Source organism: Camelus bactrianus, chromosome 12 (genome assembly GCF_048773025.1).
Source record: "Camelus bactrianus isolate YW-2024 breed Bactrian camel chromosome 12, ASM4877302v1, whole genome shotgun sequence".
Classification (NCBI taxonomy): Eukaryota; Metazoa; Chordata; class Mammalia; order Artiodactyla; family Camelidae; genus Camelus; species Camelus bactrianus.
The window spans coordinates 11,323,522-11,343,965 of record NC_133550.1 but is presented as its reverse complement, the minus strand read 5'-3'; the positions used below and the strand labels follow the sequence as shown (position 1 = coordinate 11,343,965).

Below are 20,444 nucleotides of genomic sequence, written 5' to 3'. Positions count from 1 at the left end.
CTTACAATCCTTTTTCCCCCCTGTAAGTTGGGTGGTGATGTCCCATCTTTCATTCCTCATTTAAATACTTTGATTCTATCGTGTTCAATCTAGCTAAAAGTCTGTTGATTTTGTGGACCTTTTCAAAGACAACTTTTTGTCTTGATCTTCTCAATGGTTTTTTTCATTCTCTATTTCATTTATTTCCACTTAATGTCTATGATTTCCTTCATGATACATTGAATCTCTCATCATTATAAGAGCCTTCTTTATCTCTAGTATTAACTTGCGTCTTAAACCCTTTTGTCTGATGTTAGTACAGCCACCCAACAAGAGAGCCTCAAAACACAGGAGACAAATCCAGACAGAACTGAAGGGAGAAACAGCCGATCAGCAGTGACAGCTGGAGGCTCTGACACTCTGCTCTCATTACTGGAAGTTGAACAAGAAAACAGGAGAGAGGCCAGAGCAACACTGTAAACCAACAAGACCTAACAGACGCCTGCAGACCGCGTCCCCCAGCAGCAGAACACATTCTTCTCAAGTGCACATGAAACAGCCTCCAGAACAGACCACATAGTAAGCCAGAAATAAGGTTCAATCAATTTAAAAGGATTGAAATTATACAAAGTGTCTTCTCTGACCACAATGGAATTAAATAAATCTATAACAGAAGGAAATTTGGGAAATTTACAAATATGTGGAAATTAAACAATATGTTCCTAAATAACCAATGCACCAAAGAAGGGAATTTATAGATGTAAACATCTGTACATTGAACTTCATCAAAATGAAAACCTTTTGTACTTCTAGGGGCACCATCAATGAAGTGAAAAGACAACCTATATAATAGGAGGAAATATTTGCAAGCCATTATCTGATAAGAGACTTGTATCCCAGATTTATAAAGAAGTCATAACTGAACAATAGTGGGGAGGGTATAGCTCAGTGACAGAGCGTGTGCTTAGCATGCACGACGTCCTGGGTTCAATCCCCAGTACCGCCATTAAAAAATAAATAAACCTAATCCCCCCCAATAAAAAACCATTAAGAACAAGAATAGCAATTAAAAAAGCAATTAAAAACAAATGTAATAAGTAACTGAACAATAAAAAGCCAAATAACCCAATTGAAAAAAAATGGGAAAAGACTTATAGACATTTTTTCAAAGAAGATAAACAAATGGTTAATAACACACGAAACATCGTTACTCACTAGGGAAATGAAAATCAAAACCACGAGATACCACTTCACACCCACTGGGATGACTGAAATAAAAAGAAGACAATACTGAGTTGGATGTGGAGAAATTAGAGCTATCATTCATTGGTGCAGCTATTTTGGAAAACTGGCAATTGGTCAAAATATTAATCTACCACACCAACAATTCCATTCCCAGATATATGCCCAAGAGAACTGAAAACACATCTCCACTCAAAAATTTGTGCATGAACATTTATGGCAGGGTTATTCACAGTAGTCCCAAAGTAAACAACCCAAACCCCCTAAAACTGATGAATGGATAAATAAAATAGGATACATCCATACAGTGGAGCATTATGTGCCAATAAAAAGGATATAAATACTGACACAACTACAATGTGGATGAACCTGGAAAATGTCAGGCTACGTGGAAGAAGTCAGGCCCAGAAGACCACATATTGCATGACTGTATTCATATGAAATGTCCAGGAGAGGCAAATCCATGGAGGAGACACTAGGGGGAGGGACGAATGGGAAGTGACTGCTAAGGGGTAAGGAGTTACTTTTTGAAGTGATAAAATTGTTCTAAAATTAGATAGTGGTGACAGTTACACAGTCCTGTGAGTATTCTAAAACCCACTGAACTGCGTAATTTACCTGAGAGGATTGTAAGGGAAGGGTGTAGCTCAGTGGTAGTGTGTGCTCAGCATGCATGAGGTTCTGGGTTCAGTCCCCAGTACCTCCTCTTAAAATAAATAAATAAACCTAATTACTAACCCCCCCAAAAAACCCTAAAAAATGAGGGGATTTTAGGGTACACAGATTATACTCATAAAGCTGTAAAAAATAATAAAAATGCAACCAAGTTCCTCTTTGCCGCTCCATATTAAAAAGGAAATAAAAGGAATGATTTCTACCCTTCGATCAGTGGTTCTCAACTGGGGGTGATCTTGTCCCCCGAGGGACGTCTGGATACTGCTGACTGTCCTGCAAGGCAAGAACAGCCCCCGTAACAAAGGATGATCTGGCTCCAAACGTCAGTCACACCGAGACGGGGCGCTCCTGCACAGATGAGGCTCCGGCAGGACAGAGCAGGGCGCGCGCTGCCTCCCGTCTCCCCCACAGCTGCTGAGGTCCTTTGGTGTGACGGCATCCCCTGGGTCGAGGACCGTTATTAGAAGCCATTCCAAGAAACTCACTTCTAAGGCAACGGTAAGGACGTGCAGCACAGTCATCTCTCTAGGGGTGTCCTTGGGGGAACCTTCTGTCTGGTCTTGGCTCCGAGAATGGTTGTCCTGCCCTGAGCAGCCTGTCTCTGCTTTGTCGCACGGACACTGTGAACTCTGGGACTGACCGCACTCTACTTTTGGGGTTCGCTGTTGAGCCAAACTCGTAGCCCACCCTTAGGAAGGGCGTAGGTGTTATATTTTGCCTTTTTAAGTTTTATTTCTGGTTCCATTTTATACCCCTAATTTCTTTTTCCTTTTTTAACATTTGTTTTCTTTCTCTTTATTTCCTTTGTTCCTACTTTTAATTTTTACCATCTTTTTGTTTTGTCTCGTTGACATGGCTTGGGTTAGCTATTTACGCTGTTCAGCGAAAAACAAGGCACGACTTCGACACGTGTAAACGGCGAGTCTCTCAGCGATGGGAGGGGAGTGGGAGGCAGGAGAGGCAGTTTACCGGGCAGAGTTTGGGGTGGGGGGGTGTCCCGTAAAGGCAGGGTTGCTGCCTGTGTTGTTTACCAGTGTTTTCGTAGTGCCTAGACTAGTGCCTGGCACATAGTAGATGTTCAAGAAATATTTGTCCAATAGATAATTAATAGTAGGAGTGCTACTGCTATCATTTGCGTTTCTATGAACTTCAGTGATAACTTTCATTGAGGTTTTTAGATGTCTTAAACACTTCGGGGCAGCGTAGGCCGGAGGCCGTTGGCGTAGATGCCTCTTCGCGGCACCCGGACCCGCGGCGGCCGAGTGAGCCGCCCAGCGGGAGGGCGGGGGCGCGGGGCCCGCGCGCAGAGGCTGTCGCGGGGCAGCGCGGGGCCGCGCGGGGTCGGGGGCGTGAGGCCGGCTTGCCGGGCGGGGGGGCGGGGCTGCGAGGGGTAGGGGGCGCGGGGGCGGGGCCGCGCGGGGTTGGGGGCGGAAGGCCGGCCTCTGGGCGCACGGGCCGCGGCCGCAGGCGCCGGCGCGGGGGCTCCGGGCGGGGCGGGCGGGTGGGGTGAGCGCAGAGCCCGGGGGCCGGGGGTGCGCGCCCCCCGCCCGCCCGCCCGCCTTTGTGCCGCCGCCGCTTCCCCGCAGGCTCGCCCCGAACGCGCGGGGTCGCGACCTCGGGGGCGGTGGCGGACTCCGGGCGGCGGCGGCCTCCGGGCTGCGGGGCCGCTGGTGCGGGGCCGCCGGTGCGGGGCCGCCGAACCCGGCCTCCTCCGCGCGTCCCCGGCGTTTTACACGGCACATCTCCTGCGAGCGGTAGCGTCGTCCGGACAAGAAAGCGTCGCCGCTGTTAAGGCCTCCTGCGGGCCTCGGAGGTAAGCGTGGCCGTGGTTGGGGTTTCGGTGGTGAGAAGAAAGCCCCGCGACCCTCGACGGGGCCCGGCCGCCGCGGGGGGACGAGGGTTGGTCCCCCTGTCCCCGCGCCTTCCCTCGCCCGCAGCCGCGCTGTGGGGGGTGGACTCGCCTTGGGACGTGTGTACCGCCCGTGTGAGTGGGCCGAGGATTAACTTGACAACAAAAACATTGGGACCTTCTCCACTAAAAAGGATTCTCCCAAAGTTGCAGGAAAGCCGAAATAAAATGTGTTACGTTGTGTTACGTCAGGGAGAAGCTGTGTGTGGACTTTTCGAAGAGAAGGGATTTGGAAATGCAGAAATCCTGGTGCAGGCTGAGTGCAGGCAACTCCGCAGGGGGCATGTGGCCCCCCTTCCTCTGGGCCTTGGGAGGAAGGGAACGGGGTAGCAAGTGAGCAGTTCTGGGGGGAGAAAAAGTGACTCCGCTGGTCGCAGAGCTGATAGGAATCCTGGAGGACCAGGCTTAGGGAACGATCTGGAACCAAGAGACACCCAGAGACCCGAGCCAAGTCAAGTTTTTACCACAGGGGTGGTCTGGCTAGGATGCTGCTGGCACGGCCACCATTGGTTCTTGGTGCTTCTTTGGCATGTGTGGTGCTGCCGCCTCTAGGTCCTGGGTGCCCCCACTGCCGTCACCAAGATGAACTGTGAACTTTACTCTCTGCATCACTTGCCCCTGACTTGAAGTAGGAGGCACATACATCCTTGGGTCACAGGCGTGTGTCTTGGCTGCTAGAGTTTAGGGAAAGCCAGTATTTTGGCCTTACTGTCTTCTGTAGACGATGGGGGAGTTCTGTCTTCTCGCAAAGCTCTTAACCACCAAATAAAAGTAAATGGCAGAGAAAGAAATATTATATGATATCACTTGTATGTGGAATCTAAAAAAAAAAAACAACAAGTCAACTTATTTACAAAAAGACTCACAGATGTAGAAAACAAACTTATGGTTACCAAAGGGGGAGGGGGAGGGGTAAATAAGGAGTACGGGATTAACAGATACACACCACTATATACAAAACAGATAAACAACCAGATTTACTGTATAGCTCAGGGAGTTATATTCAATATCTTGTGACCTTATAATAATAATGGAAAAGAATCTGAAGCTGTACACCTGAAACTAAAACAATATTGTAAATCAACTGTAATTAAATTACAAAACCCAAAAACAAAAAAACCCCACCAAACCACAATATGTATGAAACATTTTTAATGAAACATTTGAATGAAAAAAAAACCAAAGTGGAATCTCAGCGGTGGGGTCAGTTGGTTGGCTGGTGAGGAGAAGCTGCTTTTGTGGAGTTCATGCCCGGCCTCCTTTCCTGCCATTATGGCCGTTCTATTCACAGGCCCATTAAGAACGAACTGGGTGTGATTTGTTGAGGAAGGAGGTAGACGCAACTTTCTTGTGTCTTCAGGACGTGTGCTTGGGCCCTGTCTGAATTCAGCACTTCTGCTTGTTGGTGAAGTGCTACTGGAAATTCCTAATTTTAGGCTGGATGGATCAGCTATGTCCAATCTACGGTGACCAAAAGAGTTCAATAGATGGTCACCTGGTCTTCAGTGGTCGGGTGTTCAGTATGTACTGTTGCCTACAACGAGCCCAAGAACAGTTTCACAAAAGGATACTGATTATTTGCCCCAAAGGCCAAGGCGTGGCTCTCAAAACCTGGGTTTGGTTCCCAAACCTGTGATTTGCCTCTTGGACTTATCAGAGCTTCCAGCGCCGTGATGCTGAGCATCCTCGGGTCTGCTGGGTGTTCAGGAGGTCCAGATGGCAGAATTGCAGCCTGGACCAGCTAGAGAGCCTTTTCTTGCTCTGACTTGTGAGACATCTGCTAGAGGATTTGAAGCAGCACACCCAAATGGGCTGTATGTTGCTTCCCAAATCCAGAGACCCACAGGAGGTTGTTTTCTTACCCTACAGAGAAAAAGGTGAGGCAGCTTGTCCTTAACACTTGAGGAGATGTCTTGACATTTCCAGAGAACCTTCACTGAGGTGCCGGGTCTCTGAATTTGAGGGGGCTTATCTCCTACCCTCTGGTATGAGCGTACACCTAGCATACCTGCTGTGTGCTTCTCTCCAGGTGCTGTCAGCTTTGAAGTGGTGTGGTTCCTAGAGGAAAATGAGATGCTGAGGTTGGTGTGGATTAAATGATGGTGCAGAGTGAGAGCTGGTGTGACTCTGAGGCAAGACAAGAAAGGCTAACTTCTGTCCCTGCACTGATTCTGGAGTGTTTTCCACTTACAAGGTAGTGAAGAAATGCATTTTCTTACTCAGTATTTGCACATCTAGTCCAGATGAGGAGAAGTGGCTTTCTGGTGGCCGAGGCTGTCCTGCTTCTCCTCCTCTGTGCCACTAACCTTCCACCTGTCGTTCTGCTTATTTTCATCAGCTCTTTGTTCTCATCTTTCTACTTTCTCTAAACTCACATTATCAGAGGGGAAATTAATAATGTAGAGAGTGAAAGTGCCGGCTGTAGAATTGGAAACTCAAGTCTGTTCTTTCCTAGCTGTGTTACCTAGGGAAAGTTGTTCAACATCGCTGTGCCTCGGTTTCCTCATCCTGTTGAGATTGGTATAATAATAGAGCCTACTTAGAGGTGAACTTACTGTGAAGCTTGAATTCTGGGGACTCCAAACTTGTATGGGCTCCTTAAAAGGGCCAGGAATTGCTAGCAATTACGTTCCTATGGTCACATTTTAAAATATAAATTGCCAAGTTTTCTTAAAAATTGCAAAGTGATCTGTTTTAACTGAAGTCTTTTGTAGCTTCTGTCTTTCTCCTCTCTGACTTTCTCTGTCACATTTCCCCTTGTGATGGGTGATGTTGAAGTGACCATGGATACTTTTGGATCTAAGTCTAAGTTGAGTTGGCGATAGATTAAGTTTAAGTTTGATGGGATGGTAGCATCTGGGTTTGTGTGGTCACTTTTGTGCATAGTTAAGTCACTGCCAGCTGTCCTGATGCAGGAATGACTTCCAGGAACACACCTTCTACCCGCGGTGCCGTATCATCAGCATTATGACACAAAGTTTAGCACCAGATATTTATTACAGCAAAAGTGTGTCTGATGGTGCTGGGCGCTGAAAATATGTGGGAAGTGGAGGAGAAACCAGGGATTGAGAAGTTAGTTTATGGCAAAAGACCTTTCCAACCATCACATCTGTAAAGTTGTCAGTGGGATTTGATTTTCATCCTCTAAGTAAAAACAGTTATCAACTGTCAGAAATATCCTTGATGATGCAGGAACATATATAATTATAAACATACCATTAATTTCCTTCTTTTTAAAAAAAATGGGAATGGGGTATTTGATTAAATGTAAGTACTTCATTTTAACTGAAATTTGAAAAGATGTTTTGAGTTTTTCAATTAAAAAGTGAAAAATTAAAACCACTTTAGAGCGCTGGGTTTCTGAGCTGAGCCACCTGTTCTCCTTGCCTGACCCTGCAGTAGACCTGTCTCTGCTCAAAAAAACAAAAACCCAAACAACTTTTATGGATTTGGATGTATGTGAAACTATCTGCTTTTGTCATCTTCAAATTTATTTTTAAAAGAACTAAGAGAAAATCTAGATGAAAATAATGAAATATGAAACAAAAGCAATAACAGTGATGAAGTTACTCTTACATTCAGAAACGAATTATAATGGAAATTTCAAATTGTGTTAAAAGCTGAAATTTATTAAGAGGAAGAGAGAGATTCTGCATGAAGTATAGGCTCTCATGGATTACTTGATAATCTGTCTCTGACATAGTGTTTTCCAAAGATGGTAGTAGCAGTATATCCCGTCCCACATGCACGTTTGCAACGTGACCTTGTCACCCTCCTATATCAAGAGGTGGAGTCTAACCCCTTACTCTTAAATCTGGGATTGTCTTAGTGACCCACTTGTAACCAACAGGATGTGCTGGGAATGATGCTGTGTGACTTCCAGGGTTAGGTGGGAAGAAGCCTTGCAGCCTCTGTCTTGGCTCTGGGAATGCTGGCTCTGGATGTCTTCTTTGGGGACACTCCCTCTTGGAATCCAGCTGCTAGGCTGTGAGAAGGCCGAGCCACATGGAGCGATCACGTGTAGGTGTTCTGGTCAGTAAACCCAGTCATTACAGGCACGTGACGTGGGAATGAAGAAACTGTTAGATGATTCTGCTCCCAGCCGTTCAAGTCACTTCTACCTAGTGAGTCTTTCCAGCTGATGACAGAGACATTGTGCTGCAGAGACGAGAATCCTTGTGCTCTAAATTCCTGACCTACAGAAATTAAGAGCACAACAAACTGATCATTGTTTTATGCCACTAGATTGGGGTGGTTTGTTATGCAGCAATAGGTCACTTGAACACCATCCAAGTAATGAAGAGAGTGAATCAAATGAACACATTGGGAAAAGATTTAGATTTCTTGCTGATTAGACATAAATACTGACATCAAAGTAGGAAACATAAAATTTAATATGCTAGTGCAGTGAGAGCCTGGAGGGCAAAATGGCTAATGAGTGAGGTCAGTTCAGAGACTACTTAAGATAATTCATTGTACAAGAAAACTTGAAACATTGTGAAAATTTACAGCTAATAATGAAAGAAACTTGATAGAGGTTTGATCAAATTTGACAACAATCCTAAAATCTCACATAAAATTGCCAAAAATGAGTTGTGACGTTAAAAACTTCTTTCCTAAACTACCAATTAAAACAATACATTTCAATCAACCATGCAAGGGGTAGGACAAATCATCTTTCTAATCTCTTTGCAGATAGTGTATAACAAAATCATTGTCCTGTGAATAGGAAGGCAATCAAAGAGTGCACAGCAAAAAACATAAGAAAAAAAGAATTCCAGAGGTGAGCAGGGAAACCAAAAATACATTGTTTTCCTGGATTGTATCATTCGTGGCATCTGCCAGTTTAAAAAGTTTTCTAATTTTAGTAATGTAGTTTTTCCTTTAAATGAACATTGTACTTAATTTTATATTTCTGTGTTATTAAATAGGGCCATCTCAAAGGGTATAAGCTTTAGGCCCACATGTCTGGGATCCATCCCTGCATCTACCACATAGGGTTTTTATGGGAGTTAAATAAGATAATCAAGTCAAGGGGTTCGTATTGTATGTATTAGGCTCTGAAACAATCTTAGCTTTTACTATTACTGTTCATTGTGGCTCAGATGCCCTTCTGTGCTTCCTGTTCAGGCCCTAATCAGTTACTTTTTGCCTCGAATTCCCACCGGCCCACTGTGGATGGCTCTAGGGGGCAGCTGTGACGTCTTGTCCCGAGTGCCATCAGTGTGCACTGGGCAGTGGCGTATGAACCGAGCTCCTCGTGTCAGTGGTGTGGGTCCTGGGCTGTTGAGTGTCATCTTTGCTGCACCGCTGAGGACCGTGGCTCTCTGTCCCCAGCTTGGAGATTCCGTGCACTGTTCAACCTTCAAATAATTCCTCTCTGCTTGAGATGAGCAGATTGGAATCTGTTGTTGGCAACTGAGCACCATCGCTGATAAACTGGTTAATGATCTCCATGTCTCTTTTTCCTGCCGCTGTTACCTACTTTTCACACCACTAGAATGATTTTAAAAAAACCCTCACATCTGGTCTTGCCACTCAGGATGAGTCCTCAAGTTCTAAACTGACCCCCACATCCTTCGTGATCTGTACGGGGTGGAGGTGGGAGCACAGCTGTTACCCGGCTCCTTAGGTTTTCCATGAGATGAAGGATTTTTTTATCCCACTCACAGAAGGGAACAGGGGTAGAAACACTTCCTGCCTTTCTCTCTAGCCCCTCACTCACTTCTTCAGGGGAGGAGGAGTGAACGGCCTGGTGATGCTGTAGAAAGCACGCCCCAGGCCCTCTTTGGCTTTTGTCGCGGGCTGGCCTGCCTTAGGCTGCACACACTCTTTTCTCCTTCAGGTGGTGAGCTGGGGGCAGGCCCGCTGGGGTGACCAGCAGTTTGTACAGAACCTCTGCCTGTAACTGGGGGTGGTGGTAAATGTGGGGAGTAGGAAGCTCATTTTGACCTTGGGTTCAAGCCGTCTCCCCCAGCTCAGCCTGCCTGGTAATAAAGCTGACCGTGTGCTCTCTCTCTAACTCCAGTGTACTCTCCTCGTTGGCGGAGAACCCAAAAGGGCGAGCTGTGAGGTTCACTGGGCCTCTTCAGACCCCAGCAAATTTGGTCACCGCTTGCATTTCCCTCCTCTCTTGTCACTTCCCCGTTGCTCACCACACACACACACACAGACACACACACAGACACACACAGACACACACACACACACGTAACTGTAATAATCACCCTGCGGTTCCTGGAGTGTGTGCCATGCTCTTTGTCACCGATGGACAGTTGCACATTCTATTCCCTTTCTTACTTCTTTCCCTGGATAACTCCTCCCTGTTATCCAGACTTCAGCTAAGATATCTCCTCCTCCGTGAAGCCTGCTCCATCCTCTCAGGCTGGATTAGGACCTTTCCCTTGTGCTCCTCACTGTCCTGTCTTGCTGCTGTCTTTGGCACAAGTCTCATATAAAATTGTGAGACTGCAGTCGACTGTTAGTTGGTGTGTCTGTCCTGTTTGGTTGTGTTTTATTCCCCTTTGCCCCAGATCCCTAGCACACAGCCTGACGTAGTATTTTCTGAGTGAGTTATTGAACTTGAGCTTTCCAGCGGGTGCATCATGGCACGCTGGGGGACCACACGGATTGGAGTGATCCTCTCAGGCCTTGGTTTCTGCACGTGTGGACTCTTGGAAAGGATGGAGCTCCCAGGCCCACTGCATCTGGTCATAAACAGCCTTGCCTGGGACCCTCACGGGGAAGCCCAAAAGGAGTGGGGTTTATTAATAAACTGAGTTTCCTGAGGTCGCTGAGAGAAACGAGCCGTAGCCACTGCTTGGCCTCGGTAGGAGGAGGCAGCCCATGAAGTGCTCTGAAGCCTTCACGTCTTCTCCTGGGGCCAGCTCCCCGGTGTCCCCTTACCCTCTGTGGGCGAGGGGCCTGTGGAGCTGTGGAGGAGGTGGGCTTCCACGTGCCTGAGGAACACAGTGCACAGCCCAGCGTGTGGCCTGCGGGGGTCGGAGGGTGGGGAGTCCGAGGGGCGTCCTGAGAGTTCAGCTCTCCACAGTGGACCCGAATCTTGCCTGTTGCCTGCCCACGTGCCCTGTGGCGGTGTCTAAGCCGGCCCCGCGTTCTGCATGTTAGCGCTCCAACAGTGCTGCACCGAGGCACTTGACGTGAAAAAGTATGATTGGATATGAAATTCTTTTTCATTATTAACAAGAATTTTGAACACTACCTTTGTGCATGAAAGAAAAGGAAGATCTAGTAAATATAAATATATATTTATGTGTAATTTCAGCTATTGCAAAATTTCGAATGACTTTGTAAAAGGTTTTAGATTTTTTATCACCCAATGTGAGTAATTTTCATTCATGATGACCATAGTTATTTTAAGAAATCAATACTTAAAAAATCTTGATCAGGAAGTGTTTACTGTGTCAATTTTTAAACACAAAACCTAGTATAATGTAAAAATTATGTTTGAAGAAGGAAGCTCAAGTTTCTTATAAAAATTTCAATTTTTATTTGTAACTTTTATGTAAAACCAGTATTTAAAAACGTCCACAGTACTGTATTCTTTATTTCTCTTATGATTGTATTACAAGAAGTGCAATGAATTTTTTTCCATGAAGTCCTGTCTAGATGCCTTCAAATCCCCTTCTGTTTACCCTGGTGTGTCACTCAAATCTCAGCACTTCCTATGTGTGCCATGATGGGAGGAAGGTTGGAAGTACTGCACTGAGTCACTTCTTCCAGGAAGCCCTCCAGAAACACCTGCGAACTGTAATCGACCATTAACCTTCTACTGCATGATTGCACATTTTGTAATTACTCATTACATGTTTCTGCTGGTTTGCTTGTTTTCACTCTCTTCTCTCCATGACCACCCCCATTAGATTAGGAGCCCCATGAGGGAAGGACCTTCTCAGTTTTGTTCTGAAGATTAGGAGAGCTGTATAGCTCTTGGTTCCTTGACTCTGTGTCTGTCTGAGGGTGTTCTCTGACCCCAGGTTCCTTTGAGCTGTTTTCTCTAAGCGGGGGCTAGACGTTTCATTCCTAGGACACCAGGGTTAAGGTTTTCCCTCTGCTGCCTCCAGCCTCCCAACTGATGGTATCAGTCAGAATTTTTGATGGCAACAGAAGTAAGCTGTCTGGATGATGAAACTGAGAAGTAATTTATTAGCAAAATATAGTGTTGGGAGGGTTGAGGACCATGTCAGAGGCTAAGCTTCCAGGAGTAACTCCCAAACATGAACTGGGTCAGTGGAGGAAACCACTGGTGCTGCCGCTAGGGACCAGATGCCACTTGTGTGCCAGAAACTTGCTGCTGCTGCAGCCTTCTTTGCTATTGCCAGAGAGACCGGGAGAGCGAGAGCGAGAGCGAGAGCGCTGCTCTCTGCCTCTTGTGGGCCCGGGCTACTCAAGGTCAGGCAGCGGTGCATCCAGTTGGTGGTACCAGCTCCCATACGTGGGGGTTTGGAAATGTTCTCAGCTCACAGAGGGAGGTGATTTTTTCTCCCCAGCGGACTTGTAAAGTGGAAAATTCTCTGAACACTGAAGGAGGGTCAAATGCTGGGTGGCCACAGTGACCGTTAAGTGTCCACTCTCTGGTTCCTATCCAGGACGGCCTCAGGGCTTCACTTAGTCTAAGAGCACACGGGATCCGGCTGATGGTGCGTGTTGGGAGAAGGACAGGGAAGCCAGGGAGTTGCTCTTGTCCAGCTGGACGTGTTATCACCAGTTAAGGATGAGGTCAGAAATCCAGGATGGGAAAGGCAGGGAAGAATATTCACGTGGAATGTCTCAAGGAGGTAGCAGTTCCCTCTCTTCTAAAAGGCATCGGGGCCTAAGACTGCAGTGTGTTTCTGGGAGAAAACTAGATCAAAGGGCCAGGTAAACTCCGCCAGGGGTTCTGGGTGGGTCACTTAGTTGGATGTCAAGTTCATAGAAATCTGCCTTCATGACTGACATGGACCTCCGACTGCTGGTATACCATGGCAATCAGCTTGCTCAGGGATCCAGAATTATCTAGAAGATGTTAAATGTTCTTCCCTTTAGGCAGTATTCCCTTCCATTCTCCCCTGGTCTAATAACTCATGCTCTGATAGTGAGTCTGGAGTGTGGGAGAGGAGATAAGATACAGATTTATCTCTGTTTTAACTCCAACACCTTCTGCGAGGAGGCCTCATCTCTTTGAGGTGCTGCATGGTTTCTGTTAGGCTAGGGTTTAAGTCCAGCACCTGAAGGCTGAGAGGAGGAGCAGACTTGAGTCAGCAGACAACCCCTGAGTCCCTTCAGGGTGAGGGGACTTGCCTCTTCACTACGTGCCGCAGGGCCCTTGTCACCTCCTTGTTGCGAAGTGTGTAGATGATGGGGTTGAGCACGGGTGTGATGATTGTGCAGAAGAGGCTGAGGATGCGGTCCGTGGTGACAGAGGAGCCTTCCCGGGGCCAAATGTAAGTGATGCTGGCCGTTCCAAAGAAGAGGGAGACCGTGAGCAGGTGGGAGGAACAGGTGGAAAAGACCTTGCGGTGGCTCTGGGTGGAGCCCATTGCCAGGATGGCACCCAGGATGCAGACATAAGAGGTGACAATCAGAGAGAAGGGGACCATGATGAAGACCACGGTGGCTGTCATCACAGAGATCTCACTCCTGTGCTTCCCAGCACTGGCCATCCTCAGTACTGGCAGGATGTCGCAGAGGAAGTGTGGGATGGTTGGGCGGCTGGGGAAAGGCAGGGTGAAGATGAGGGAGGAGTGCGTGGTGGCCGTGATGATGCCCACGAGCCAGGAGATGCCCACCATGGCCGCGCAGGCCCGCCGGCTCATGAGGGTGGAGTAGTGCAGGGGCCGGCAGATGGCAACATAGCGGTCATAGGCCATGGCTGTGAGCAGGCAGCCCTCTGAGATGCCCAGGACAATGAAGTTGTACATCTGGGCTGCACAGCCCCAGAAGGAGATGGCCCGGGGGTGTGGGGAGGCCAGGTCAGCCAGGGTGCTGGGCACGATGTCGGTGGTGTAGAGGACCTCCACCATGGAGAGGTGGCACAGGAAGAAGTACATGGGTGAGTGCAGGGTGGGGCTGACCTGTGTGAGGAGGATGATCAGGAAGTTACCCAGCAAGGTGACCAGGTAGACCAGAAGCACCACCCAGAACAGGGGGGCCCTGCAGGGCCTTGAGGTCAGAGAATCCCAGAAGGAGGAATGCAGGCAGAGTCTGAATATGCCTGTCAGTATCTAGAAATTTTGAACTACAAGTCTGTCCTTTCCCACCTCCCTCCCCCTGGGCAACCACAAGTTTGTATTTTGTCAATGAGTTTGTTTCTATTTTGTATTTATTTATTTTATTTTTTTTAGATTCCACAAAGAGTGATCTCATACGGTATTTTTCTTTCTCTTTCTGGCTTACTTCACTTAGAATGACATTCTCCAGGGACATCCGTGTTGCTGCAAATGGTGTTATGTTGTCATTTTTATGGCTGAATGGTATTCCATTGTATAAATATACCACATCTTCTTTATCCAGTCATCTGTTGATGGACATTTAGGCTGTTTCCATGTCTTAGCTATTGTAAATAGTGCGTTATGAAGATTGGAGCACAGGTGTCTTTTTAAAGTAGGGTTCCTTCTGGATATATGCCTAGAGCGGGATTCCTGGGTCATATGGTAAGTGTATTCCTGGTCTTTTGAGGAATCTCCATACTGTTTTCCACAGTGGCTTCACCAAACTGCATTCCCACCAGCAGTGTAGGAGGGTTCCCTTTTCTCCGCAGCCTCTCCAGCATTTGTCATTTGTGGACTTCTGAATGATGGCCATTCTGACTGGTGTGAGGTGATACCTCATTGTAGTTTTGATTTGCATTTCTCTGAAAATTCGTGATATTGAGCTTGGGAGGATGGTAGCAGCAGTAGCAGCTGCGGGAGGAGGGGGGCTGCCCCTTGGGAGCCATTCATTTGCTCCCATCCCCCCTGCAGCCTGACCTGGGGGTGGACGCTGCTGCTCCAGTTTGACTGGACCCACGTCTTTAGGTCAGTCTGCTCCCAGGAGGCTGGCATGGTGGGGTTAGGGTCGAGGGCGGCGGTGGCAGGAAGGAGGCTGCCCTGTGCAAGCCCCTGCTGCCCCAGGTTTGCAGGACTCACATGTTTAGGTCAACCTCCTTCCTGGAGGCCTGCACGGTTCAGTCAGGGAGCAGGGAAGGCTGCAGAGGTGGCAGCTGAGGCAGTGGCGGGAGAAGGGGGTCTGCCCAGTGCCAGCTGGTGGATTTGGTCCCATCTCCCCCACAGCCTGGCCTGGGGGCTGCTTCTGCTGCCCCAGGTTCGCTGGAGGCACGTTCTCAGGTCAGCCTGCTCCTGAGAGGCGGGCGTGGTGCAGTCAGTGTGCAGGGCGGGTGGTGCAGCAGCCACAGCCGTGAAATGGGAGCAAATCCCCGTGCTAGCTCAGGGCAGTCCCAAGCCAGCCATCGCCACCTTCTCCACCCGCTGACCGCACCGTGTCCGCCTCCCAGGAGCAGGCTGACAGGGAGAAATGCTTTCCTATAAGCTGGGGCAGAAGTGGCCTCTCCCAGGCGAGGCCGCGTGGTAGAAAGGAGCAAGAAGACTGGCTCTCCTAGGGCAGCCCCCTTCCCCCGCCGCCCCTGCTGCTGCCTACTGCCAGTCCCCCGTGCAGGTCCGAGTGCCCAGAGCCTCTGCCCTCGGTGTCTGGGTCAAAATCCAGGCCATCACCTACCCAAGGTCCACTGGCAAGCAGCGTGCAGCCGAGGACACCCTGACCTCCTGGCTCTGACGAGGCCTCAGGCATGGGAGGCAGAGCACCCACGCTGGAATGAGAACTGTCTTGATCCCTGCTCGCCAGGCCCAAGACCCTTCGACACATGAATGTATGCCTGCACACTGCACAGGATCCGTGTCTGGTAGCTGTTGCCATGGTGACCGGAGCCCAGACCTCCCCGCCCCCAGTGGGGTGAGGGGGTCACCTCGGGGCAGGGGTGCACTTTGAGTGAGGGTGGATCCCATGGTGATAGGGAACAGGCTGAGTGGTGAGGAGCCGCTGGGAGTGGAAGTGACCTGGCTGAGAGGTGAAGTGGCAGGCCCTGGGTGAGGGGCGCTCAGAGTGGGAGGACCCGGCTGAGGGGTGGGGGAACCCCTGGGTGAGGCATGAGGGGTCAGGTTGGTTTGCGGGGGCTGTAGGTTAGGACCTAGTGGGGCGGAGTGTAGTGGCCGGTACTCAAGTGTGAGGAGAAGAGGCCTTGTCTAGGGGGTCTGGTCTGCGACCCGGCCTGACCTGGGGTGGGGAGGCAGTGATGTGGGTGGGGGCGGTGAGCAGGGGGAGTGGGATTGGGGGATGTTGCCTAGCTCGGGGCTGGTGGTGGTTCTGGTTGGGTGCCAGGACGCGGTCAGTGGCGTGGAGGGGCATTGGTGTTAGGGACCTGGCAGGCTTTAATAATCCAATCAGGATCATAAGCATCAACTTCTATCAAATAACTATAATTCTTGGAAACTATCCTAACTATTCTATTAAAACAAATATTGAAAAATATTACAGAATATTCAAAATTTAAATATTTATAACCACAAATATTTGCTAAACACATGTTTAAGTACATAATCGAACGCAGTTTGACGCGTGTGGATGTAGGGAGTGTTATTACCAAACGTGTGCTCTTCACAGTGGGGTGAACTCACACAGTCCACGTGCTTCCAAGGCGTCCGCACACCAAGCCCCGAGTTGTTAGCTGATATCCTGCTGACACATGCTTCCAGTTTCCTCATAAAAATGTGAGCAATTTAAATACCTTTCTCTTATTTTAGGCAATTCAGACCAGACTACAGAAGTGAGAGCACTGTATTCTTTTGAAGGACAACAGCCCAGGGACTTGAATTTTCAATCTGGAGACAGAATCACAGTTTTATCAAAAACAGACTCACATTTTGATTGGTGGGAAGGAAAACTCCGAGGTCAAACTGGCATTTTTCCAGCCAGCTCTGTTACCATGAATTAAAGTTTATATGATTTCCTTCTTTGAGAGTTATAAGAAAATTATTTCTGCATTCACAGGATTTACTATCTAGTTAAACAGTGTTTAATACAAGTTCAAAACCTCTTCTGTTTATTCCATAAACCTTTATCCTGTATGTAAAAGATTTTGTTTTTCTATATATAAATGGTTACCTTACATGTCTTTAAATACTTTCTACTAATTTTATTACATATACTATTTAAGAGTTAATGTCTTCCAATTTATATGGTCACATTATTTTTGTGTTCATTTTTAAACACCCATAAATATTTGATTTGGCTTTGTACCTTATGACTTTAATTTGGGAAGCTTAAGGATGGGGGTGTGAATTCTAACTGTGTATTAAATAATAATTAGAGTTGTAGGTACTAACTAGAATATTAATTCTTAAAATTATTTCTATACCTTCAAAAGTTGCATATATATGTTTGATGTACATATATGTAAGATGCTATTACAAAGAAATTCAACCACTGTTCATTAAAAAAAGATGACATCTATTAATTTTTTTTCTTTGTGAGGTTATGTTCATTTGTAGCAGTAGAATAAACTTATGTTGACATGCTTCTGTTGTCCTTAAATAAATGTTTTTAAATGCTAAGTTAATGTTTTGATTTTGTTTTTCTTATTCGTGTTTTGTAAAGTAACCAGAGGTCTGTGGTTGGTCTGCAGGTTAAAACTCACCTCCGTGATTGTACTGCTAAATTCTTTTTTTCAGCTTTATTAACATAAACTTGATAAATAAAATTGTAAAAGTTTTAAAGTGTCTGTGATTTGAAATACACAGACATTGTGAAAGGATTCCTACTGAGTTAATGAACACATCCAAAATCTCACATACTTTTTTATTTGATGACAACCCTTAAGTTCTATTCTCTTAGCAAATTTCAGTTATAGAATGCAATATTATAACTGTAGTCACCACCCAGAACATACTCCTCTTACAAACTGTAAGTTTGTACCCTTTGATCAACATCTCTTAATTTCGCCCACCTCCCAACCCCTGGTCGACACCAATCTGGTCTCTTTTTATGAGTTTGGCTCTTTTGAATCCTGTTTGAGATCATGCAGTATTTATTTGTCCTTGTCTGATTTATTTCATTTAACATAATTCCCTCAAGTTTCATCATTTCAAGATTTTCTTCCTTTGTTTATATATATGTATCATTTTCCTTATCCATTCATCTGTTGATGGATATTTAGGGTTTTCTATATATAATAACATGCCAGCTATAAACAGAGAAAATCTTACTTCCTCCTTTCCAGTTTGAATGCCCTTTATGTCTTTTTCTTTGTCTAATTGCTCAGGCCATGGCTTCCAGTACAACACTGAATAGAACTGGTGAGAATGGATGTCCTGACTGTTCCTGATCCTGGAGGGAAAGTTTTCAGATTGTCACTGTAGAGTATGATGTTACCTGTGGGCTGGTTGAACATGAGCATCTTGTTTAATCTCCACGTATTTGTGAACTTTCCAGCTTGCTTCTTACAATTGATTTCTAGTGTTATACCACTGTGGTCAGAAAAAGATTATTGATATGATTTCAGTCTTCTTAAATTCCTTAAGATCTATTTTGTGCCTAACATAGACTCTATCCTGGAGAATGTTCCATGTTCACTTGCGAAGAATGTGTATTCTGCTGCTATTGGATGAAATGTTCTGACATGTTCTTTAAGGCCAGTGTTTCCTTATTGATTTTCTGTCTGGATGATCTATCCATTGATGAAAGTTGGGTATCAAAGTCCCCCCCATAATTTTGTATTGCTATTTCTCCTTTTAGGCCTATTAGTATTTGCTTTATATATTTAGCTGCTCCTACGTTGGGCACATAAATATTTGCAAATGTTATAGCCTCTTGTTGAATTGACCCCTTTATTGTTATATAATGACCTTTTCTGTCTCTTACAGTATTTTGATTAAAGTCTATTTTTCCTGATGTAAGTAGAGCTACCTCTGCTTTCTTTTGGTTTTCATTTGCATGGAATAACTTATTTCATCCCTGTACTTTCAGTCTGCATGTGTCTTGAAAGCTGGTGAGTCTTTTGTAGGTAGCATATAGTTGGGTCTTATTTTTTTTTAATCCATTTAGCTACTCTGTGTCTTTTGAGTAGAGAATTTAGTCCATTTACACTTGTAGTAATAATTGATAGGTAAGGACTTACTATTGCCATTTAGTTCATTATTTCTTGGCTGTTTTGTAATTCCTCCACTCCTATCTTCCTCTCTGTCTCTGTGACTTGGTAATTTTATGTAGTGCTATTCTTAAATTCCTTTCTCTTCTTTTGTATATCTACTATGTATTTCTGCTTTGTGTTTACCATGAGGATTACAGGAAACAACAGTCTGTTTTAAGATAACAACTTCGCACACATATTAAAGCTCTGCATTTTTACACCCCCCCCCCCATTTTAGGTCTTTAATGTCACAATTTATCTATTTTTACCTGTGTATCCATCAACAAATTATTGTAATTATAGTTCCTTCAATGCTTTGTTATTTAACCTTCAAACTAGATTTATAAGTGATTTCACCACCACCTGCATTGCAATAAGAGAGTATTCTGAATAACTCTATTTTTAATTTTACCAGTGAGTTTTATGCTTTCCTATGTTTTCCTGTTACTAATTTGCATCATTTCATTTCCTTTTGAAGAACTCCCTTTAGCAAATCTCATGAGGCAATGTTAGTGGTGATGAAGTTCTTCAGCTTTTGTTTATCTGTAAAACTGTTTCTCTTTTTATTCTGAAGGACAGCTTTGCCAGGTAGAGGATTCTTGGTTGATGGTTTTTTCTTTCAGCACTTTGAATGTATATCATCCTGAGACCTCTCTTCTGACTCACAAGGTTTCTGTTGAAAAATCCACTGGCAGTCTTATGAGGGTTCCCTTGTCATAATAAGTTGCTTTGCTCTTGCTGCTTTTAAGACTGTCTTCTTGTCTTTAACTTCTGTTGAATTACAATGTGTCTCACTGTGGGATTCTTTACATGCAGCTTATTTGGAGTTCTGGGCTTCCTGGGTCAGGACGTCTGCTTCTCTCCTCAGTTTAGGGAAGTTTTCAGCCATTATTTCTTCGAATAGGCGTTCTGCCTCTTTTCCTCTCTCCTCTCCTCTGGGACCTCTATAATGTATATGTTCACCTGCTTGGAGGTTCCTGAAAGGCCCCCTAGTATCTTCACTCTTCATTCTTTTTCCTTCTTGTTCTCTGCTTGAATAAATTCTACTGCCCTGTTTGCAAGTTTGTTGATCATTCCTTTTGCTCAATCTAGTCTACTATTGAGCCTCTCAATTGAATTTTTCAGTTCAATTATTTTTATTCTATTTTTCAGTTCTATGATTGCTGTTTTGTACTTTTCAATATTTTTAATCTCTTGTTGAAGTTTTCACTTTGTTCATACATTGCTCTCCTGAATCAGTGAGCATCTTTATGACTGTTATTTTAAACTCTCTCTCAGGTAAATCATTTCTTTCTATTTTATTATGGTAAGTTTCAGAAGATTTAGCTTCTTCTTTTGCTTGGAATCAATTCCCCTGTTTCTTCATTTTCCTTGACTCTCTGTATTGGTTTCTGCACATTAGATAAAAGCACCACCTCCCAGTCTGGATGGAATGGTCTCCCGCAGGAGTGGAACCCTGGC

The 20,444-nt window shown here is 45.8% G+C and overlaps 2 long non-coding RNA genes and 1 pseudogene across 2 annotated transcripts in view; 2 read left to right on the top strand and 1 right to left on the bottom strand.

Moving 5' to 3' along the window:
* Positions 1-20,444, top strand: part of LOC141579355 (uncharacterized) — a 36,170-nt gene that overhangs the window by 13,293 nt on the left and 2,433 nt on the right. The gene's annotated exons all lie outside the window — the stretch shown is intronic.
* Positions 3,323-17,409, top strand: LOC123619307 (uncharacterized). The gene is made up of 2 exons (XR_012510549.1): positions 3,323-3,709; positions 16,600-17,409. It is a non-coding gene; the product is annotated as an uncharacterized LOC123619307 (long non-coding RNA).
* Positions 13,087-14,847, bottom strand: LOC141573283 (olfactory receptor 10P1-like; annotated as a pseudogene).